Genomic DNA, 25,802 nt, shown 5'->3' with positions numbered 1-25,802 from the left:
GATAGGAGAATAAACTGAGAAATTCTACCTGAATCTAGAGGGGAATTAAAAAGAGTTAAAAACAATTAGAGCCAATGGATTTGATTGGATTAGAGCCAAGTTTTATACTTGAAGATGGGGGCCATATAGCTTTTTACTCACATTTAACTCAGCACTTTGCAGAGTTCAATAACCATTCGTTGAAGAAAAAGAAATAACTTGGACAAATAATTTTTTGAAAAATATTTAAAGCAAAAGTTTCTGTAGTAATTTAACAGCTAGCTAGCAATCTTTGTGTGCATAAAGGATCTGTTTTCTTTTTCAAATCCCATAGACAGTTGCAAAAATTTCCCTAATTAGGGTAAAAAAGCATCAATTAATTTTTCAAACTAGGAATTTTAAGGCCATATTCTTTAACCATATGTATTACCATTCGAATTTTCCATACATACAACTGGGAAATTTTATAAAGGCATTCTCAATAAGTATTGGGCCAGAATAAATATCAAATGATTATTTGTAAAGTAAATAAGTTAAAGTTATAAGTAAAGACTATTTATAACGAGAATGCTTGCAGAGAAATTTTTAAATGAGATATAAAGTTATAATAGTTAAAAAGTATGTTATTGGCCTGAAGATAATCAGAAGGTCAGTGGATTCAAATAAAGACTAGGTATAGATCACATAATATGTAAACGTTGTATGTCACAGAAAAGGAAACATAATAGGCAGATCTGATGAATGGACAAATCAATAGCTTTTCAAATTAGTGGGATTATTAAACAAATATTATCTCAATAATTGATAAAAATTTTGGAACTAATATGAAGTTAATTCTCTTCATTTCAGATTCTATATCAGAATAAATTCAATGTAGCAGAGTTAAATTAAAAAAATGTAGGAAATAATGCTGAATATGTTTCTGGTCTTAAGGTTAGAAAGTACTTTCCAAACATCAAGTCAAAGACAAAAACATGTGAAAAATAATGAGATTTTACTGAAAATATCTGAAAAATAAAAAATACTTACTAAAGAGCACGTGGCACACTGGTCTAACTATTTGCTTTGCGATATTTAATGGTATGAGAGTTTAACATCCTTAATATAAAATCAGTGCTAGCAATTGATACATAGCATAGGAATATCCCAACAGAGAAATAGGTTAAGAACATGAGCAAGGCTGGGCGCGGTGGCTCATGCCTGTAATCCCACCACTTTGGGAGGTCGAGGTGGGCAGATCACGAGGTCAGGAGATCGAGACCATCCTGGCTAACACGGTGAAACCCCATCTCTACTAAAAAATACAAAAAAATTAGCCGGGAGTGGTGGCGGGAGCCTGTAGTCCCAGCTACTCGGGAGGCTGAGGCAGTAGAATGGCGTGAACCCAGGAGGCGGAGCTTGCAATGAGCCGAGATCGCACCACTGCACTCCAGCCTGGGCAATAGTGCAAGACTCCATCTCAAAAAAAAAAAAAAAAAAAAAAAAAAAAAAAAAAAAAACCCACGAGCAAATAATCTACAAGAAGAAAACTAGCCAATAAAATATGGAAAAAAAGTTCAACTCCAGTAGTAATCAAAGTAAAATAAATAGAAACATATTACCAGTTCTAAATTTTCAAATTTGCAGGCTTTGAAAAACGGTAATACCCAGTTTGGGCTAGGGTGTAATTATGACCATTTTGGAAGAAAATTTTGCAATATTTCATAGGAGACTTACAATCTTTGCACTTTTTGAGTGGGTAATTTTTCCTCTAGGAACATATTTTTAGATCTAAAGAAATCCATGCAGACTTATGTACAATAATCTTCATTGAGGCATTATTTATAATATTGAAATACTCAAAGTAAACTAAATGTCTTAACATAAGAATTGGATAAAGTATTGCACAATGATCAAAATCATGTTAATAATAGAATTTAACAACATATTTAAATGCTTAAGATATATTGTTAAATGAAAAAGTAAGTTATAAAAGAATATTTATAGAACGCTCAATTTTAAATAACAAATGTATACTATTTTTGTAGAAAATGTCTGAATGATGTTCTTAGTTAATATCTCTAATCTTTGTAGAGTCACCTGAAAGATTGCGAAAAATTTTAGTAAAATATTATAAACATATTATTTACATAGAAAAACAGGAAATATACATTAAAAAGCCTAATGTCTTTCAGATAAAACCTTTAGGTTGAAAAATGAAATTCTAAGAGATAATGAGGGTATTTGTGAAGACGTTAATGAAAATATTTTAAATTTATTATTCTTGGCTGCACTGTGAAAATTCTAACTGCTACAGGCAGGATAATTTTATCACAGAATCACATTTGGTGAATTATGAATTGAGAATGTTCATAAATTTCAGTTACAAAACTTTCAGTTACCACAATTATATAATGTCTTTTCAGTATTTTTTTGGAAGGCCCTATGGTTATTCGTCAACTAATCTTGGAAATGTCCCAGTTTTGGAGTCCTAGAGAATCTTAGAGCTAGAAGGAACCTTGGATCATTTGGTTCAATTCTTTTCATTCCACAGCTGAGAACTCAGGTCCATTATATGACCCCTTTACTGAAACAAAGCCAGAAGGCAATGATAGACTTTTATTCTTCCCTTGTTCTATAATGTGCTATGTACATATACCTGAAGATGATTCTGCAAGCCTGTTTAATAGCTCTTGTAGTTGAACTTCTTTTTAGGTAGGGAGGTACATTTCTCATGATTAGAAAGAAATACTAGACCTATTTTTGCCTCATAGTCTATGTGAAAACCAAAGTGTTACTCTATAACATACGGTAACCCATTTACTCAAAACTTTTACATAAGATGTGCTGATCTACCTGGGCATACACATTTTTTTTTGAGGGAGTATTAAATCTTTAATATTGTACTAATTGCAGAGAATTCCCAATCTTTAGCTGTAAGTTCTCAACTATAAGGCTTGAGGTAGTCCTCATCAATTCTTTATTTAACTCTTACCTTTTTAAATTAGAAATTGAGGTGGTTAATTTTCCTTTGATACAACCTTTGAACAATTCTTGCAGCAGCTACCTTTGATCCAAAGTGTTTCTGTCTCCTATATAGTGGTATAACAGGACTTAATAAGCTGAGATAGCTTTTGATTAAATGAGAATGACTTCCAGATTGAGTAGCGGAAAAGGTTTTGCATATGATTTGCAAAAGGTATTGGTTTCATGTTCTTCCCTATTTTTATTATTAAATATTGCCCTCAACCTTAGATTAAGAATACTTGGAATTTAACTTAAATTATGCGTGTGTATAGATTATTCTTTTACTTAAATTCTTCACTATATATAAACTACGTATGCTTCTTAATTGCTAATGTGATGAACATCTTTGGTAAATGCATGAACTTAAAAATATTACGAGAACAAATAAGATGCACATGAAATTCAGAGGGCAAGATGTGTTAATTTCCCAGCTTTGTAATGCTGCAATGTCCATTAGAGATCTTGGAGCCATTTAGTGATAGAACCTGGGGACTGAGTCATCACACTTCAGGCTTTAGTCCTCCGCCTTGCAAGGCCAGAAATTTGGTCTTGTCAGAAATCAGAGATAATTAGGCCATAGAAAATTGCTTCATTTCGATAAAAGAAAGAAATATATAAACTAGAATTTCAGTTTACTCATTTGTAATGAGAAATATATCTTAGCTAAAACTGAATAATTACTCTTTACAGGTCAGCATATTCTTTCCCTATAGTCTATAGACAAAGTCTACAACATTTAATCAGAAGTCTCATCTGCTGAAAATAGATATGTTCAGTTTTAGGGAGTGCCTTTTCTGGATTAAGGATAGATTAGATTAAATTAAGACTTCAAAACTGGTTTTACCCACTAGAATACAGAGAGCATTATCTATTGAATCTATTGGCCTGCAATTTCCATCTCCTGGCTATGTATGCACTGACTGTATTTTTATCACTAGTCTTTCTCTTTCTGTAGGCATCCGTGTTTATCTTTCATAATTTCATATCATATTTTTGACTTTTTATAAACATTTCAAATATCAGTTCAGTGATTCATATGCTAGCACTAGATAAACTTGCACAATCTGATTTCCTCACTGGTCATAGCTGTGTTAAGTTGTTGCCTAAACAAATGATTTTTAGCTCAGTATTTTAGGATATTTCACTATATACTTTATATAACCTTCATACAAAAACATAATTTATATTTTGTAGGTCAAACCAGTTTATGGGTCAAACCAGGTTCCCAAATGTGGTCACACCTACGTTTTTAGATTTATCTTCACTCACTATGTTGAGTTCTCCATTCTTATTTACATTAAATATCTGTGCTACTATTTCCAGATGTCTCTGGAAGTTTTGCACTCCCAAGGGCTCAGATGCCCATGAAAGAAGTGTTGCATTTATGGAGATGTCCATCAATCTGGACACTGCGGCTGACCCCATCTGATGGCACTGGCACTGGTTCCTGCCCTCAAGATGGATGCAGTCTTCTGCCTGCTGCCTGTCTTACCGTTCACTGCAAGCAGAACTGTGCCTATTGCTGCAAGAGCTGTGGCAAAAGCAGCTGGCTAGGCAGATGCAAAAATAGTGGGGTTAAAATATGTCGTTAAAGTGGTCAACACCAAAATAAGAAACTTCTGGGGAAAGTCAGACCCTGAGGAAATGGGTCAGCAGGATCCAAAGAGAGAGGTCGACAACTCAGAGTTTGCCTTGGAATAAAAGAGGATTTTGGACGTGGATAGATGAAAAGGAGAGCGAAGAAAGAGAGAGGAGATTTAGTTATCATTGTGAGCGACTGGTGCAGGTCTGACGTCTATAGGTGAATTAGAAAGACTTCCCTCCTTCCTGGCAGAGGCAGCTCCTCCTGAGGGCATGTGACTTGAAAAGGAGAAAGGGATGGATTTGTTTATATTTGCACCTCCTTGGCCAAGTGCATTTATGCAGGGCACAAACTGTACAGTTGTTTAAAGACTTAATTCATTTAGCAAGAATATTAAAGAATGATATAGTTAAAGAAGATGAAGTACTATTAAGAATGTAAAGTTTTTGGTGTTACCATTCATTTTTCTTACTTCCTTATAAAAATAAGAAGGGAAGAGAGTTTTAAATGTTAAATGTAAATTTGATTAGTTTAGTTATCTAGTTTATGTTGTACTAATCTTGTAATTCCTGGTACCAAAGGAATCTTAATAGGAAGTTTATTGGTTCACTTCCCTCAGGAAATATAATCTTATAGAATTTCACATTCTGTTGTGCTCTGTTTTCACAATTGTAATTTTTCCTCTTCTTTGTAACTTGAGGTGTGCTTGTCAACTACATCCAAGATGCTACTCTTATTCAGAGTCAGCAATGCCTGGCTTCTGGGCAGTATTCCTGGATAGTATTACTTTTCAAACATTTGAGGTTAGTGCTATGTTTATTTAGGTCAGGATGAAACTATTTATTCCCCTGAAACCCATTTGAAATGGAGCTTCTGGATTATTTATTTCTAGTTTTACCTAGAGGCAGAAAAGTAAGTGGTTTGGATTTAATCATATCTAAAGGAAATAGAAAAATACTTCAAACCTTTTGATTCTGTAACTTCTTTGAAATTTTCTAGCATGTGTGTGTGTGTGCACAGTTAGATGTGTGTGTATCCATGTATATCTGAGTGTGTTTGTATACACACACGCGCGCCAGATTTGCTGTATAGATTTTAGACATTTAAAAATTATAAAGAATCTTATTGCTTCTCCATAGGTAGTTAGTGCCCTAAGATAAATTAGTATTACTGCTTTGCAAATTTAAACTGTGAACCTTTTCATTTGAGGTGAATTCAGAATTGACTTTCAGCAGTGTGTGCTGGAGGTGTGACACAATGGAGAGTCTTTGGAGAGAACATGGCAATAGAAGAATTTTAAAGCAGATGCATGCCAGTGGTCAAGTTGTAAACCTTGGCAGAAAACAACTACTTCACCTTTCTAGAAAACTGATTTTCCGGACTCATTTTGAATCAATTTCTAAAATGTCTATGCCCATTTTTAGGCTGCCAGGACTCCCCTAGATGCCCCACCCCCAACTTTTCTCCATCTAAGTCTACCTTTTAGATTGAGACCCTTATCTCCTATCATCCATCCTAACCACTGGATATCTGCTTCCGCAGGAATTGGCTATGAAGTAAACAGTCTCCCTAGCCTTCCCTAGCTAGTTGAAGATGACAACCAGTACTTTATGGTTTTAATATCTTAGCTGCTGATCATAGAGGAAAAGGTAAAATAAAACAGTAGTATGTATGAAGAAAACATAATGTTTCTTACAATCTTAAAAGTTCCCACAGGCATAGTGCTTTATCCAGAGGTGGTATCTGGTGACCTAGGGGAGCAACTGATGTCTTATTCCTAAGTATTGGGCTACTAACAGCATCCCTACCTCCCTGTCACCAGTTATAATATTTTTTTGGCCAATTCTCCTCTTAACAACAAAAACAGCAATAATGACAACAAAATATAAGGTTAGAAGCCATTATTTTTCAATGTAATCAAATAAATTTTATTGCAGAACAATTGCCGCAATGGTTAATTTTAGGTGTCAACCTGATTGCATTAAGGGAGACCCAGATAGCTGATAAAACATTATATGTATCAGAGAGCTGGTACATTTGTGAGGGTTTTACAGAAGACATTAGCGCTGAGTTAGTAGACTGAGTAAGGAAGGTGGATCCTTTTATGTGTCTTTAAACATTTCTTTTACCATATACAAAGGAATGAAACTAGAACCCTGTCTCTCTCCATATAAAAAATTCAACTCAAAATGGATTAAAGACTTAAATCTAAGACCCAAAACTATGAAACTACTACAAGAAAATAATAATGGAAACTCTCTGGGACATAAATCTGGGCAAAGAGTTTCTGAGTAAGAAACCCAAAGCATAGGCAACCAAAAGAAAAATGGACAAATGGGATCACATGAAGCTAAGAAAACTTTTGGACAGAAGAAAAAGTGAAGAGACAACTCACTGAATGAAAGAAAATATTTGCAAACAAGAAAAACAAATAATCTTATTTAAAAATTGGCAGAATACCTGAATAGACATTTCTGAAAAGAAGACATACAAATGGACAACAGGTATATAAAAAATGCTCAACATCACTATCATCAGATAAATACAAATAGAAACTTCAATGAGATATCACCTCACCCCGGTTGAAATGACTTTATCCAAAAGATAGGCAATAATAATAAATGCTGATGAGTGCATAGGGAAAGGGGAACACTCATACACTGTTGATAGGAATGGAAATTAGTACAGTCACTACAGAGGACAGTAGAGAGGTTCCTCAGAAAACTAAAACTGGAACTATCATATGATCCAGCAATCCCTCTGCTGGTTATATACATCCAAAAAAGAGAAAAAATAGTATGTTAAAGAGATATATGGATTCCTATGTTTATGATGGCACTACTAACAATAACCAAGATATAGAGTCAACCTAAGTATCCATTAAAGGATAAATAGATAAAGAAAATGTGGCACATATACCCAATAAAATATTATTTAGGCATAAAAAGAATGAAATCCTATAATTTACAACAAAATGGATAAACTGAAGGACATATGTTAAGTAAAATAAGCCAGGCCAGAAAGACAAATATCAGATGTTCTTACTCATATGTGGGAGCTAAAAAATATCGAATCATGGAAATAAAGAGTAAAATGATGGTTACCGGATGCAGGGAGAGTAATGTGGTGGGACGGGGGGAGGGCAGGAGGAGGGATAAAGTGGAGTTTATAATGTGAGGATGATGAATGGGTACAAAAATATAATTAGAATGAATAAGACATAGTATTCAGTAGCACAATAGGAAGACTATAGTTAACACTAATTTATTGTATATTTTAAAGTAACTAAAAGATGGGAAATGACATGTTCTTAACACAAAGATATGATAAATGTTGAGGTGATGGATACCCCAATTACTCTAACTTGACCATTACACACTGTATGTTTGTATCAAAACATCATATGTACCCTATAAATGTGTACAAGTATTATGTATCTGATATGGTTTGGCTGTGCCCCCACCCAAATATTAACTTGAATGATATCTCCCTGAATTCCCACATGTTGTGGAAGTGACCCAGGGGGAGGTAATTGAATTTCTCATTGTATCTGGAAAGTAACTAGCTTGCTTTTGATTTAACAGGCTCATAGGTGGAAGGGACTTACCTTGTCTTAGATGAAACTTTGAACTGTGGACTTCTGAGTTAATGCTGAAATGAGTTAAGACTTTGAGGGACTGTTGAGAAGGCATGATTGGTTTTGAAATGTGAGAACATGAGATTTGGAGGGGCAAGGGGCAGAATGCCCCCAACCAAATCTTAACTTGAATTGTATTTCCCAGGATTTCCATGTGTTGTGGGAGAGACCCAGGGAGAGGTAATTGAATCATGGGGGCCGGTCTTTCTTGTGCTATTCTTATGATAGTGAATACATCTCACGAGATCTGATGGGTTTATCAAGGGGTTCTGCATTTGCTTCCTCCTCATTCTCTTTCACTGCCACCATGTAAGAAGTGCCTTTTGCCCTCTGCCATGATTATGAGACCTCCCCATCCGTGTGGAACTGTAAGTCAAATTAAACCTCCTTTTTCTTCCCAGTCTTGGGTATGTCTTTATCAGCAGCATAAAAAATGGACTAATACAGTATACATAATAATTCAAAATAGGCCAGGCACGGTGGCTCATGCCTGTAATCCTAGCACTTTGGAAGGTCAAGGTAGATGGATCACCTGAGGTCAGGGGTTCAAGACCAGCCTGGACAACATGGTGAAACCCTGTCTCAACTAAAAATACAAAAATTAGCTGGGCGTAGTGACACATGCTGGTAATCCTAGCTACTTGGGAGGCTAAGGCAGGAAAATTGCTTGAACTCAGGAGGCGGAGATTGCAGTGAGATGAGATTATGCCACTGCACTCCAGCCTGGGTAACAAAGTGAGACTTCGTCTCAATAAATGTTTTTTTAATTAAAAAAATTTTTTACAAATTAAAATTAAGAAGAAGATGAGCCCTCACCAATGTGGGCATTATACAATCTGTTGAAGGCCTGGACAGAACAAAGAGCAGGAGGAAGGGTAAATTTCCTTTATCTTATGGAGCTGGAACATCCATCACCTTCTCCTGCCCATGGACATCAGAACTCCACTGTGATGGTTAATACTGCGTGTCGATTTGATTGGATTGAAGGATGCAATATTGATCCTGGGTGTGTCTGTGAGGGTGTTGCCAAAGGAGGTTAACATTAGAGTCAGTGGGCTGGGCAAGGCAGATCCACCCTTAATTGGGTGGGCACCATCTAATCAGCTGCCAGCAAATATAAAGCAGGCAGAAAAATGTGAAGTGACAAGACGGGCCTAGCCTCCCAGCCTACATGTTTCTCCCATGCTGGATACTTCCTGCCCTCAAACATCAGATTCCAAGTTCTTCAGTTTTGGGACTTGGACTGGCTCTCCTTGCACCTCAGCCTGCAGACAGCCTATTGTGGGACCTTGTGATCATGTAAGTTAATACTGTGTGTGTGTGTGTATATATATATGTGTGTGTGTGTGTGTGTGTGTGTGTGTGTGTGTGTATGTATCTCCTATTAGTTCTGACCCTCTAAGGGAACCCTGATTAATACATCCACATTCTCAGGCTTTTGGATTCCCAGACTTATTCCAGTGGACTCACAGTTTCTCAGGACTTCAGCCTCCGACTGAATTACACCATTGGCTTCCCTGGTTCTCCAACTGGTAGATAGCATATTGTGAGACTTCTTAGCTTCTGTAATCATGTGAGCCAATTCCTATAATAAAATAGCTTATTGCTTCTCTTTTCCTGGATAACCCTAATATAATTGGTATCTTATTTCTTTAGATGTAGGCTGATATGGTTTGGATCTGTGTTCCCACCCAAATCTCATGTTGAGTTGTAATCCTCAGTGTTGGAGGTGGGTCCTGATAGGAGGTGATTGGATCATGGGGATGGGGTTCTCATAAATGGTTTAACACCATCCCCTCAGTGCTGTTCTCATGATAGTGAGTAAGTAAGTTATCATAAAATCTGGTTGTTTTAAAAGTATGTAGCTTCTCCTCCCTCTCTCTTCCTTCTGCTCCAGCTATGTAAGATGCCTGCTTTCCCTTCATCTTCCACCATAATTGTAAGTCTCCTGAGGCATTCCTAGTAAGGGAAGCTGCTTTGCTTCCTTTACAGCCTGCAGAATTGTGAGCCAATTAAACCTGTTTTCTTTATAAATTGTCCAGTCTTAGTTATTTCTTTATAGCAGCAAGAGAATGGACTAATACATTGGCAATAATAGATGTTCTTTTTTATGTACTCAACTATTCTTATTCCTTCCTTTTTTCCCTTCCAGTTACTTCTGTAACTGGACTTCAGGTGTGGTGACTTGTTTTGAATAGAATAATTGAAACAACTTGAGCTCCTGGATCTGCAACCCAGGAAAACATCTTTTCATATCCATGAGCCAATGTGCCAAGTTTGAAATTTCCTGCTGCTTCTGTTTTTTTGTTCTTTTCAACACACTTATCTGTGTGACAAAATAATCTGTACCCTAAATCCCCATGACACTCATTTCTTTTGTCTTTCAGTCTTAAAATGGTTTATTAAATCATGCTGGTTGTAATTATTATCCCACCAAATTTTTATTTGTTTCAGGGACATAAACATTTATTTCAGGCTAGAATCGATATTAAAATAGATCTAGCTTCAGCTTCATTACTTCCTAAGTTGCTGCTTATCTGCAGAAAGCTCAGTATTTAATAAGTGTTAAGAGGTACTTCTAATAGCTGCTCACTTTTTGAGTTGCAGAAAGAGCAAAAGGTTTTGAAAGGAGTTGGAGGGGACATTGTTTGCTTATCTATCTGTTTTTTCTTTCCAACTTTTATTTTAGGTTATCAGGGGTACATGTGCAGTTTGTTACATAGGTAAATTGTGTATCATGGGAGTTTAGTGTACAGATTATTTCATCACCCAGGTAATGAGCATAGTGACTAGTGACTAATAGATATTTTTTTGGATGTCAAGTAGACCCTGATGTCTATTGTTCCCTTCATTGTGTCCATATGTACTCAATTGTTTAACTCCCACTTACAAGTGAGAACAGGCGGTATTTGGTTTTCCATTCTCACATTAATTTGCTTAGGATAATGGCCTCCAGTTGCATCAATGTTGTTGAAAAGGACATGATTTTGTTATTTTTCATGACTGTATAGTATTTCATGGTGCATAAATACTACATTTTATTTTTCTAGTCCACTGTTCTTGGGCATCCAGGTTGATTCCATATCTTTGCTATTGTAAATAGTGCTGCAATAAACATATGTGTGCGTATCTTTGTCATAGGACGATTTATGTTCCTCTGAGTATTATCAGGGGAATCAGCCCCCAATATTTCAGTGTAGGTCCTTTCCATTTTCCCTATGTGTCAGCCAGTCTGAGAAATAAAGAGAAAGAGTACAAAGAGAGAAATTTTGCACCTGGGCCTCCGGGGTGTCATCACATATTGGTAGGACCGTGATGGTGACCCCAAGCTGCAAAACCAGCAAGTTTTTATTAGGGATTTTAAAAGGGGAGGGGGTGTATGAACATGGAGTAGGTCACAAGGATCACATGCTTCAAAGGCAATAAAGATCACAAGGCAAGGCAAAATTAGAATTACTGATGAGGGTCTGTGTCCCATTGTGCATGCATTGTCTTGATAAACATCTTAACAGGAAGCCAGGTTTGAGATCAGACAACCAGTCTGACTAGAATTTACCAGGCTGGAATTTCCCAATCCTAGTAAGCCTGAGGGTATTGCAGGAGACCAGGGTGTATTTCAGTCCTTATCTCAACCGCATAAGACAAACACTCCCAGAGTGGCTGTCTATAGACCTACCCCCAGGAATGCATTCCTTCCCCAGGGTATCAATTATTAATATTTCTTTCTGGGAAAAGAATTCAGTGATATTTCTCCTACTCACACATCTGTTTATGGGCTCCCTGCAAGAAGAAAAATATGGCTCTATTATGCCTCACCCTGCAGGCAGTTAGACCTTAGGGTTATCTTCCCTTGTTCCCTGAAAATCGCTGTTATTCTGTTCTTTTTCAGGGTACACTGATTTAATATTGTTCAAACACACATGATTTACAATCCATTTGTACAATAGTGGTCCTGAGGTGACGTACATTTTCAGTTTACAAAGATAATGTGATTAAGAGATTAAAGACAGGCATAAGAAATTATGAGTATTGATTGGGGAAGTGATAAATGTCCATGAAATCTTCACAATTTATGTTCAGAGATTGCAGTAAGGACAGGCGTAAGAAATTATAAAAGTATAAATTTTGGGAACTGATAAATGTCCATGAAATCTTCACAATCTGTGTTATTCTGACTTGGCTCCAGCTGGTCCTTCCATTTGGGGTCCCTGATTTCCCACAACAGGATATATACCTAGTAATGGAATTGCTGGGTCAAATGATAGTTCTAAGTTATTTGAGAATTTACCAAACTGCCTTCCACAGTGGCTGAACTAATTTACATTCCCACCAGCAGTGTATACACATTTCCTTTTCTCCCAAACCTCACTTTGACTTTTTAATAATAGCCATTCTTACTGGTGTGAGATGGTATCTCATTCTTGACACCAGTTTCAACCTCATTATTACCATAAAATATTTCTGATGGTGATGAAGTGTAATCACCTAAAATATACTTCATTATTATACATTTAAAACATTTATACAGGAAATCTCCTTTTCTTAGTCTTTTTCTAATTTTTGTATACACAAATCCTTGTTGTTACAACTTATGAAGTCTCAAAGAAAAATATCCTAGCACTATGCTGTTGCCACTATTATTCCATAATGATACTATCTGCTTATGCATTTCATTTGGTCCCTGCTGTTGAAGAGAGGAAGTCTGTTATTTTTCAATCTGCACTTTGGAAAGATTATTCTTAGTTGTTATGCTCTTTGTTTTCAGGCACTTGAATTGATTGAGGCTAACTCTGAACTCAAAATTATAGTGTATACATTGTCCTATTGTTGAAAATAATCTACTATTGAAGCCACCCTTTGCTCATATTTTGTATAGCAGTCTGGTTTGTCTGTCACTATCAATCAAGGTTTCCATATCTGCAACAATTCAGCCCATGTCATTTTGAGTCAGAGGGAAATAGCATTATCTACAGACATTATTGCAATATGTTTCAGAAATTATACAACTATTTCAGGTAATTTGAAGCATTCTTCACCTGTATAGCCACTTAATTGTTTTATAATAGAGAAGTTAGTCTTGACTATGAATTGGATCCTTCTAAGATGCTTATTTATGAGGAAGACAAGTTCCCCTTTTTAAGGATTTGGAGGTACCAATAAACTTTGTCTTAATTTTGAGTTGTCCCCAACTGAAGATCTAAAAATCAATATTAAATAATTTGTTTCAATTGAAACTTATGAATTGATGACTACCTCTTTTGCCACTATAGTTTTTCCTTTGCCTATACATGTATTATCTGGTATTTTCCTTTAGTACTTACACTGCTAAAAGAGAATGATGTTCAGGGTTTTCACAGAAATTTATTACATTAGCTTCTTGTTCTCTTTTTCCATTTTCTGAGGGTGACTCGAACATGATAAAAGGGCAAACTGACTTAACCAGAAACAAAAATATTGACAAAATTTTACATATCTTTAAAGCTTTACCTCCTCCAGGTATGATAAAGTTATTAAATAAAAATTCTTTATAGAGAATGACATTAACCCAGCTATCATTCAAAGTACAGTAAAAAAAAATCTGAATTCAATTTTTGTAATGGAAAAGTGAGTACCTCATTAAATCCAACATTTGTGATGGTTATTACAATGAGTAAAACAATTAGTTCACTGATTAGCACTTGGCAGTTCACCACAGCTGATTTTCAACTCTGAGTCAGAGCAAATAAATGAAAGGGAAGTATTCATATATGTTAGCTGGCATGAAGATTTTGAAAATAAAACATAAATGTATTCCTTTTTTCTTTTCTTATATAGGCACAGTTGGAATTCTCCCTTATCCTTTATTCAATCCAATATCAATTTAGCTGTTTCCTTTTAATTTTTGCTTCTCCAACAGGAAACTTTATCAAGGTGACATTTTGTTCTTTTAGTTTTATCAACCAAGTGGCACATCTACTACTTGAATAGCATTATGTTAGGCAGTGGGAAGAATACAAAGACAAAGAACTTGAGGTTTCTGTCTTGGAGGAGGTGATAATTTAGCTGGAAGGACAAGCAAGGCACACCCAAAGGTTCCATAACGTTCAATAATAAAGAGCAGTGTGAACTAAAAAGATTTGCATTTATCCAGTTTATAAAAAGGATAAATAATCTGATGGGCATTCCAACTTTTGTTTTTGGAATTTCTGAGGTATCATAGTAATAAATGGTTCTGTTTTTTAGAAACAATAAACTCAGCATCTGTGAATATGAATCAACAGGCCAGACACGGTTGGAGGAAAGAACATGTTTAGAGTCAGAATACCTGAGCTTCTGGTGCATTCACTAGATTCTTCCTCTCTGGGCAGGTCATCTCTGAAAGATGATGCAGCCCCAATCAGGGGCTTATAGATAAAAATACCATCTCCCTGGGACAGAGCACCTGGAAGAAGGGGAGGCTGTGGGCACAGCTTCAGCAGACTTAAAAACATTCCTGCCTGCTGGCTCTGAAGAGAGCAGTGGATCTCCCGGCACAGTGCCCAAACTGTGCTAGGTGACAGACTGCCTCCTCAAGTGGGTCCCTGACCCCCCATGCCTCCTGATTGGGAGACATCTCCCAGCAGTGGTTGACAGACACCTCATACAGGAGAGCTCTGGCTGACATTCGGCAAGTGCCCCTCTGGGATGAAGCTTCCAGAGGAAGGAGAAGGCAGCAATCTTTCCTGTTCCGCAGCCTACCCTGGTGACACCCAGGCAAACAGGGTCTGGATCCCCCAGCAAACTCCAGCAGACCTGCAGAAGAGGGGCATGACTGTTGGAAGGAAAACCAACAAACAGAAAGCAATAGTGTCAACATCAACAAAAAGGATGACCACACAAAAACTCCATCCAAAAGTCACCAACAGCAAAGACTAAAGGTAAATAATCCACAAAGATGAGGAAAAACCAACACAAAAAGTCTGAAAATTCCAAAAACCAGAATGCCTCGTCTCCTCCAAAGGATCACTCCTTTGGAGTGAACTCTCCACCCCAAATCAACAGAATATACCTTCTTCTCAGCACCACATAGCACTTATTCTAAAATTGACGACATAATTGGAAAAAAACACTCCTCAGCAAATGCAAAAGAACGGAAATCATAACAGTCTCTCAAACCACAGTGCAATCAAATTAGAACTCAGGATTAAGAAGCTCACTCAAAACCAAACAACTACATGGAAACCAAACAGCCTGCTTCTGAATGACTACTGGGTAAATAGCAAAATAAGGGTAGAAATAAATAATTTATTTGAAACTAATGATAACAAAGACACATCATATCAGAATCCCTAGGACACAGCTAAAGCAGTGTTTAGAGGGAAATTTATAGCGCTAAATGCCTACAGCAGAAAGCTAGAAAGATCTAAAATCGACACACTAATATCACAATGAAAAGAACTAGAGAAGCAAGAGCAAAAAGTTCAAATGCTAGCAGAAGACAAGAAGTAACGATCAAAGCAGAACTGAAGGAGATAGAGACACGAAAAACCCTTCAAAAAATTGATGAATCCAGGAGCTGGTGTTTTGAAAAGACTGATAAAATAGATAGACTGCTAGCCAGACTAATGAAGAAGAAAAGAGAGAAGAACAGAATAGACACAATAAAAAATGATAAAGGGGAGATCACCAATGATCCCACAGAAATACAAACTACCATCAGAGAATACTATAAACACCTCTATGCAAATAAACTAGAATATCTAGAAGAAATGGATAAATTCCTGAACACATACACCCTCCCAAGACTAAACCAAGAAGTCAAATTCCTGAATAGACCAGTAACAAGTCTGAAATTGAGGCAGCAATTAATAGCCTATCAACCAAAAAAAGCCCAGGACCAGATGGATTCACAGCTGAATTCTACCAGAGGTACAAGGAGGAGCTGGTACCATTCCTTCTGAAACTATTCCAATCAATAGAAAAAGAGGGAATCCTCCCTAACTCATTTTATGAGGCCAACATCATCCTGATACCAAAGCCTGGCAGAGACACACACAAAAAAGAAAATTTCAGGTCAATATCCCTGATGAACATCAATGCAAAAATCCTCAATAAAATACTGGCAAACCAAATCCAGCAGCACACAAAAAAGATTATTCACCACGATCTAGTCAGCTTCACCCCGGGGATGCAAGGCTGATTCAACATATGCAAATCAATAAATGTAATCCATCACATAAACAGAACCAATGACAAAAACCACATGATTTTCTCAATAGATGCAGAAAAGGTCTTCAATAAAATTCAACACTTCTTCATGGTAAATACACTCAATAAACTAGGTATTGATGGACCATATCTCAAAACAATAAGAGCTATTTATGACAAACCCACAGCCAATATCATACTGAATGGGCAAAAGCTGGAAGCATTCCCTTTGAAAACCAGCACAAGACAAGGATGCCCGCTCTCACCACTCCAATTCAAATAGTATTGGAAATTCTGGCCAGGGCAATCAGGCAAGAGTAAGGAATAAAGGGTATTGAAATAGGAAGAGAGGAAGTCAAATTATCTCTGTTTGCAGATGACAGGATTGTATATTTAGAAAACCCTACCTTCTCAGCCCCAAAACTCCTTAAGCTGATAAGCAACTTCAGCAAAGTCTCAGGATAGAAAATCAATGTGCAAAAATCACAAGCATTGCTACATACCAATAATAGACAGAGAGCCAAATCATGAGCAAACTCCCATTCACAATTGCTACAAAGACAATAAAATACCTAGGAATGTAACTTACAAGGGATGTGAAGGACTTCTTCAAGGAGAACTACATACCACTGCTCAAGGAAATAGAGGACACAAACAAATATTCCATGCTTATGGACAGGAAGAATCAATATCGTGAAAATGACCATACTGCCCAAGGTAATTTTTAGATTCAATGCTATTCCCATCAAGCTACCATTGACTTTCTTCACAGAATTAGAAAAAAACTACTTTAAATTTCACATGGAGCTAAAGAAGAGCTCATATACCCAAGACAATCCTAAGGAAAAAGAACAAAGCTGGAGGCATAATGCTACCTGACTTCAAACTATACTACAAGGTTACAGTAACCAAAACAGCATGGTACTAGTATCAAAACAGATATATAGACCAATGGAACAGAACAGAGGCCTCAAAAATTATACCACACATCCACAACCATATGATCTTTGACAAATCTGACAGAAACAAGCAATGGGCATAGGATTCCCTCCATAATAAATGGTGTATGGTCATATGACTAGCCATATGCAGAAAACTGAAACTGGACCCCTTCCTTACACCTTACAAAAAATTAACTCAAGATGGATTAAAGATTTAAACATTAGACCTAAAACCATAAACGTCCTACAGGAAAACCTAGGCAATACCATTCAGGACATAGGCATGGGCAAAGACTTCATGACTAAAACACCAAAAGTAATTGCAACAAAAGCCAAAATTGACAAATGGGACCTAATTAAACTAAAGAGCTTCTGCACAGCAGAAGAAACTATCATCAGAGTGAACAGATAACCTACAGAATGGGAGAAAATTTTTGCAATCTATCCATCTGACAAAGGGCTAATATCCAGACTCTACAAGGAACTTAAACAAATTTACAAGAAAAAACAACCCCATCAAAAATGGGTGAAGGATATGAACAGACACTTTTCAAAATATGACATTTATGCAGCCAACGAGCATATGAAAAAAAGCTCATAATCACTGGTCATTACAGAAATGCAAATCAAAACCACAATGAGATATCATCTCATGGCAGTTAGAATGATGATCACTAAAATGTCAGGAAACAATAGATGCTAGGGAGGATGTGGAAGAATAGGAACGCTTTTACACTGTTGGTGGGAGTGTAAATTAGTTCAACCATTGTGGAAGGCAGTGTCGCAATTTCTCAAGGATCTAGAAGTAGAAATACCGTTTGACCCAGCAGTCCCATTACTGGGTATATACCCAAAGGATTGTAAATCATTCTACTATAAAGACACATGCACATGTATGTTTACTGCAGCACTATTCACAATAGCAAAGACTTGGAACCAACTCAAATGCCCATAAATGTTAGATGAGATAAAGAAAATGTGGCACATGTACAACATGGAATACTATGCAGCCATGAAAAAGAATGAGTTTATGTCCTTTGCAGGGACATGGATGAAGCTGGAAACCATCATTCTCAGCAAGGTAGCACAGGAACAGAAAACCAAACACCACATGTTCTCACTCATAAGTGGGAATTGAACAGTGAGAACATATGGGCACAGGGAGGGAAACATCACACTCTGGGGCTTGTCAGTGGTTGGGCAGCAAGGGAAGGGATAGCATTAGGAGAAATACCTAATGTAGATGATGGGTGCAGCAAACCACAATGACATATGTATACCTATGTAATAAACCTGCATGTTCTGCACATGTATCCCAGAACTTAAAGTATAATAAAATATATGGAGAGGTGGTGGGAATAGGTGGGGAGGCCACAGTGGTATGCACAAGACTGCAAAGGGAGAAGTAGGTGAAAGATGAGTGGGAGATATGAAGTGATGACAACTAGTCCCCTTTTTGGAGATGGTTGCTCACATCAAGGTAAATGACAGGAAATGACACATAGAGTTTTCTGTCTTATAATGTGCTTTTGTATCTCAATGCCTTTTTCTCCTTTCAGAACATACATTACTGAAAGGCAGGAAATATGTGTTTGCTTGGAGATAAAATACAGGGGCTTCCTAGTAAGCTGGACTAAATTACTCAAAATGTCTTGAGGATGTTATCTCATATGAGGTGACAGCTTTTTATAGTGGGTGGCTGTTGCCTGTGAAAATACCCCAAAAGATAATGTCTTAAGAGAACAATTTTAGGCCGGGCGCGGTGGCTCAAGCCTGTAATCCTAGCACTTTGGGAGGCCGAGACGGGCGGATCACGAGGTCAGGAGATCGAGACCATCCTGGCTAACATGGTGAAACCCCGTCTCTACTAAAAAATACAGAAAACTAGCCGGGCGAAGTGGCGGGCGCCTGTAGTCCCAGCTACTCGGGAGGCTGAGGCAGGAGAATGGCGTGAACCCGGGAGGCGGAGCTTGCAGTGAGCTGAGATCCGGCCACTGCACTCCAGCCTGGGAGGCAGAGCGAGACTCCATCTCAAAAAAAAAAAAAAAAAAAAAAAAGAGAACAATTTTATTTTGCTCATGATTTTGTAGGTCAAGATCTAGGCTTTTCTGGAGCCAGAGAAGTCGTTTACATGATAGCTCACTCTCTTAAAAGGCAAATTGGTACTGACTGTTGTCTGGGAACACAGCAGGACTTCAGTCTGGAACTTCCAGTTCTTCTCAATGTGGGCTTCCCCACGGGATGCTTGGTCTTCCTCACAGCATAGTGGCTGGGTTTCAAGAGCGATTATTCTAAGAGACAGGTAGCGGAAGCTGTCAGTTTCATAAGGCCTAGGCACAGAAACAGGTACAGTGTCACTTCTGTAGTTTTGTATTGATTAAAGCAATTGCAGAACATACACACAATCTAAAAGGAAAGGGCATAAATCCCCTACACCTCCATGGTTAGGTTGAAATGCTAAATGAAAAAAAGTGTGTTATTCCTACTCGATTGTCAATAATTTTTATATTTTAAGACTCTCTTGGGTTTACTCCACCTAACACAGTACCTTAAGTTGTCATTGTTAAAGTTAATTCAAAGTTAAATTGAACAATGATTTTATATGGCTCGATATTTGAGGGAAAGTGTGAAAGATGTTTTTCTAAAATTGACAGAGAATAAACTGGATAGGATCTTTCCTATCTTGATTGTTTTACTCCAAGAAGTCCATGTTACTTCCCCAAACACATTTTCCTTTCATTGCAGCCATGGTTGACTGGCCAACTAGACATTTGCTGTAAAAATCAGAGAGGAAGAAATTGCTTTAATAGATTCAAAGTCAGGCAAGAATATTTCCTGCATCGTGAGCCACTAAGCTGCAGGTATTCCAGACTGCTGCCTGTTGGAGATCCCCAAACAAATCTGATGGCCCATAAAGGCAAGACAGGCTTCAGGCCAACCTATAAGGTAGAACTGTCAGAAGAGTTTTAAAAATGAGTCATGCAGTGTTGATTTTAACTCAATGTTGTGCTTAGGTATGGAAAAACCACTCATCATTATTTCACTGATAAAACCGTGCTCAGTGCTCAGCTGGTGTACAGCCTTCTGAGGCTCATGGGACATCTATCATTCATTTTTGTCTGTACTGGTTAATGCTGTTCAGAGAAGAGTATTCTAAGATAAAAATTTTGTTTTAGAAAACAGAGGTTGATAAACAACTCTGAAAGCAAAGTAGGACTAACAGCTTATGGCTACCTAGAGACAGGGCTTAGTAATCCCTGCATAGTGTGGCAATTCTTCCTTTATCCAGAGGGTCAGGAACACTTTTCAGAGTGAAATGGGTCTCTGAATTTGGGCAAGATTAGGAAAGCCCTGACCCCGGGAACGAAAGGGATATTTGCATTTAAACATATTTTTAATTTTTGTGGGTACATAATAGGTGTATATGTTTTATGGGTTACACAAGATATTTTCATGCAGGTGTGCAATACAATAATCGTCACATAAGGGTAAATAGGGTATCCATCACCTCGAGCATTTATCCTTTGTGTTTTACAATTCAATTATGCCCTTTTAGTTATTTTAATTGGATCAGAAATGAGATGAGGAAAAAGGCATTAATTATGAGGCCTGTGATACTATCTTTCGGATGGCCTCAGTTAAAAGTTGGAAACTTAACCTTATGAGAAATGAAACCTAAAAAGATGAAATGCAAAGAAAGGAAGAACTGACATCTAACTTCAGCTGGAGATATTTCTTCCCTGCCTGCAGCCTTTCCTACTGATAATGAACTGTTTATCTCCCAGCCTTGGCGTTATAGGACTGTGTTTGGAATTCTGAAAACTACTGTCTCCCTTCACCAGCTGGCTCCTATTGGGCGCTATTATTATGGGCAACTAGAGAAAAACTGAAAGGCTGAAGGAGGAAAAGGAGATCGTGGTTTCTTTTTGTTTCTTGATCCTTTCAGGACTACAATAGCAATGGAGCTTCACTCTGAACGCAGTAATTGCTTCCAATAGCACCAGGTGGCTCCAGTTTCCATTTGCTTTTTTATATTCTTGCACCAGCCTTGTTGCATCTCCCCGGATTACCAGCAGTAAACGGATGGTCCTCTCCTCGTAAGTCTCAGTCCTAGCTCTGCAGGGGCCCTCCTCTGAGCTCTGGAGGTACTAGGCCAGCTAGCAGCTCCCCTTCCTCAAAGGTTTATGTCCAGGTGGTCAGTATTTTTCTTCCAAGCTTCTAAGTTCTTAGGACCTTTGGATGAGTAGCTGCTTTTGAAGTACCATTTCTTGGTGTCTCACTGTTTGCTTTTTGCCTTATTCCTTTTATCCTATTCACAAATTCTTTATATTAAACCTCCATTAAGATCACTGATGCGTATGACTGTGACTGATATCTCTATTTTGTAGGAATGTTTACAGTAGGCCCTAGTGCTACACTGATTTTGCTACAGAGGTGCAGAGCCTGAAGCTTTCCTTTTTCACTAAGATACAATGGTAATGTTAACCCATAAGTATTGCCATAGTACAGTTACTAATCAACCAGCTAAGCATGCTGAAGGAGGGAAACAGGTTGAATTATTTAGAGGGGTCATTATTTAATTGTTTTGAATTTCTGGACAGACCTGGCACTCTAAGGGCCAGCATTTTTCCCATGAAATTCTCTTTATAAACATTTTACTCCTGCTTCCACTCCCCCGCTGTAGGTGCCACCCCATGGTTGCTGGCTTATGTGTATGACTCTAGGACTCCATTTTGTCCTTGAGTCCTATTGGTACTCTTCCTTGTATTTAAGAGATGGATGAAGAGAAGTGGAATAGGGAAGGAGAATGGGCATAGATTTCCTGAGTCATTAGGGTGTGGCACCATTAGGAAGACAAAGTTTCCAGACCACAGATCCATAGTGTGTACATCAAGAAATTCACAGGAGGTACATCTGAGTTAAATCTTGAATGATGAACTGGAGTTTACAAGATAAAAAGGGAGGAGGAGATAGCTTGGTTCAACTAGAAAATATATATCCAAATATCTGGATAGAAGGAGCAAGACTGTAACATTTCGGCAAATTGTTGCATAGCAGAGGGGAAGGACAAAATTAAATTGAATTTCTGTCACATCTGTTTTCCAAACACAGAAGACATGCTGGGAACTGACTATTGTTTGTATAAAATGTACTTTTAAGTAGGCTTCAGGATATATAAAATTTTAATTGACTTCCATCACAGTATATATATTTCCCTGTTTACTAATTATTTTGGGTAGATATGTCTTACTTTCCCACTTAGATTTCAATTAGAGACAGTATTAAATACTATTTTGTATCCATCTAGCAAAACTTTACAGAGTGACACATAAACGACTTAGTAGATGCATATGAATTTAATAAATAAAAAAATTAATGAAACTTTAAAAACCCCATATTGTGTCATGAAAATGGCCTGTTGAGACTAGTATTCTATTTTGGAAAAAAAGGATTCTGTTTTATTTTGTGGTACAGGTCTCAAAAGGTAAGGAATATACCACTTCATCCAAAGTTCTCAAGAGTTCTCTGAAATACATCCTTACCACAATGTGAACATACATGTAGTTAATGATTGAATCAGGAATGATTTTCAAAATATAATTGGAAGACAGTTTTTTTTTTAACTTGTCATAGAGGGGTTTGAATATAGTAAAATCATTTAGTTAATCTTTGCCACTTTGGGGGTGTTCAGCTTCCACATCTGCTTCATAATGTTATCTTCATCTAAACTTGGAGATCACTTACTTGAAGGCAGCGTCCATCTCCAGGTGTGGAAGCCAAAGATGTTTCCTCTTTCTTCATCTTGATGGAATCAGGTGGTAAAACTATGACATACACTTGAACAACAGGTATTCTTTTGTAAGATTTTAGATCTTGAGCAAGTGATATCACAATACAGAGTCTGTTAGAGTTGTCTGACATCCCCTGGTTATCTTCTGCATAGCTGTCCAGAGCTTACTTGGGACCTGTCAGATTTTCAAGCTGGTCTTCTACTAGTGCAATATAATTCCAATCAATTCTCTCTCTCTTGTTACTTCGGATGATTTTGTCATGTTCTGTTGTTTACAATCAGATGCCTAGATGATATAGATGGTGTTTAAAATATAAGAGAACATACAGGTCTATGTTCTCTTATAATTTTATCCTTATTTAAACCTGATTGTTTTAAAGAAGTATAAATACTTCAAAGTAGAATTTTGACCCACAAAAAGAGTATTTCTGTCTTTAATTTCAACCATCTGTGACAAGTTTCCCACTGGATGCAAAGGTTGTTGAAAGGTATTGTAAATGTCTGCAAGTGACACACACATTTTTGGATGGAGATTTCGGGATTTCCCCAGTGAATGTCATGAGCTGTCCAGATGGTACCTTGATAGCCACTCAGCAGAGTCCTCTAACGATAACAATTAACAGCTAATTACATTTAATGCCTTGAAAGGAGTCCAGTCACATTTGTTTGATCGGAAATCAATCCCTGGGTAGATCCAGAAGAGAGAAAAGAGTTCCAGCACAGCCATCTGGATACTCTTTTCCCTGCCACTTTTGCCACTGAAGAGGGTTTAGGGATGTCCATGACTCCTCTTGGAATATATATGCTGCTTCTGGAAGCTGTTTAAAGAATGGGACTTGCTGAATTAAAAAGAGAAAAATTGGTTTTTGTCCCATCAAAGGCAAGAGTCAAGTTGGATAAAAATTCTGTTTAGATGGAGAGGACAAGAGAAAAAGCTTAGAAAACCTGCCCTAGACATTTGTGGTGATTCTAGGAGTTACGGCATACAAAACTATGCTGAAACAAAGTTGGAACATAATTACTGCAAATGATGAATTCAAAGAAACATATGTTGCTTCTTCCCATATCATAAGCACAATCTCTCTTTACATAGCATATACATGGGAAGTGAGCATTATAATGAAACTTAATCAAGTTATAGACTCATAGTTTAATTCTCATAGAAGCTAGTATGGAACATACAGCTTTCAATATATGTCATTTACTTCCCATTCAGAGTGCTAACTCTGCCTACTTGACCCGCATAACTAAGGCCAAGCTCTTCCTCACTGGGAAACAACTGACCATGTAGAGATCATCCATCCAGGAACCATGTCTTGGTGTACCTCATAACTGAGTCCAGAATCTAGATAGTTGAATCATTGTAGGCAGCATATGACTGAGGGGTGAGATGCAATCAAATTATAGTTATTCCCCTCTGGAAATGGCCTCAAAACACAGTGGAGGGCCCTCAAACCCTAAGAGGCCATGTCTGTGTTGCTGAACCCCATGCTTTTGGTCAGATAACTAATTCAAGCTGGACCAATTAGATGTTATTTCCTGGAAATCTGAATCTTAGAGAAGGGAGGCAGAGAGACTTAGGGGTTTTGGAGCTGGGTCACCAAAATGGCAATACTTTAGAAGAAAAGTTCTTCCTGTATATTTTTATGTGTACTTCAAGCATAGCTTTTTAAAAAGCGTATTTTCATGGGTACTGATGTTTTTATCTTTTTGAGGGGGCTAGAGTTCTACAATTTCAATTTCAATTTTCAAAAATTATTAAGGTTTATAGCAGTCAATTCAGGATAGGTTAACACTAACTTCATAGTACATATCCATTAGGGTCAGTTGGGAGCTGTGCTCTATTGGTCCTCAAACAGAACCATCTGGAATGATGCCAGCCACTGCAGCATACCCTTAAATACTTCTGTTCAGGTTTTATTAGTTAATGCAAGTCCCATAAGCATGAATTCAAGAGTGTTAGGGAACACAGTCCTATTACGTCCTGTAATGACAAAAAATAGAAATACTGGAAATATTGATTAATGGCACTAATGTAATGTATCAGTAGCAGGATTTTTTGTTTCCTGGTTTATCTATGGTCAGAGGATATTTCCTGTAATCTTTAAACTTTGTAAATTTGGAATTTATTGGAGTTTGCTAAGTGGTTGAATATATAGTCAATTTTTGTGACTGTTTCATGGACAGAAGGGCATGTTACCTCCTGTTCATGAAACAATGCCTCCTAAAAAAAAAGTACATTTCCTATATTTGGGGTATAGAATTATATCTATATATCAATTACATCTACTTTTCATATATGATACTTAGTTTTAAAAAAATGTTTTCTGTCCATTTGATTTGCTGTGAATTAATAGAGGAAATGTAAATCTGTGATTTCATTATTATTTTTTAAGAGATGGGGTCTCATTCTGTTACGCAGGCTGGTGCTATCATAGCTCAATACAGCCTTGAACTCCTGGGCTCAAACTAAGTGATTATAGTCGCTTGCCACCACATGCAGCTAATTTATTTTATTTTTTGTAAAAGCAGGGTCTTACTTTGTTGCCCAGACTGGTCTCAAACGCCTGACTTTGAAGCAGTCTTCCCACCTTGGCCTCTAAAAGTGCTGAAATTACAGGCATGAGGCACCACGCCCAGCTTCAATCTGTTATTTTAAATTATTTTCATTTATTGATCTTTGTATCTTCTTTGATTGCT

At 37.3% G+C, this 25,802-nt stretch overlaps 1 protein-coding gene across 1 annotated transcript in view; it reads right to left on the bottom strand.

Annotated features, from left to right (window-relative positions):
- The window catches only part of MRPL50 (mitochondrial ribosomal protein L50), a 448,968-nt gene extending 424,378 nt beyond the window's left edge, over positions 1–24,590 (bottom strand). Inside the window, exon 1 of the mRNA XM_050761523.1 lies at positions 24,587–24,590. The gene's annotated coding sequence lies outside the window, so the exon portion shown is untranslated. The remainder of the gene's footprint in view (positions 1–24,586) is intronic.
- Between the last annotated feature and the right edge of the window lie 1,212 nt (positions 24,591–25,802).

Source organism: Macaca thibetana, chromosome 15 (genome assembly GCF_024542745.1).
Source record: "Macaca thibetana thibetana isolate TM-01 chromosome 15, ASM2454274v1, whole genome shotgun sequence".
NCBI classification, from domain to species: domain Eukaryota; kingdom Metazoa; phylum Chordata; class Mammalia; order Primates; family Cercopithecidae; genus Macaca; species Macaca thibetana.
The sequence above is the reverse complement of the archived record's forward strand: the minus strand, read 5'-3'. Positions and strand labels throughout refer to the sequence as shown.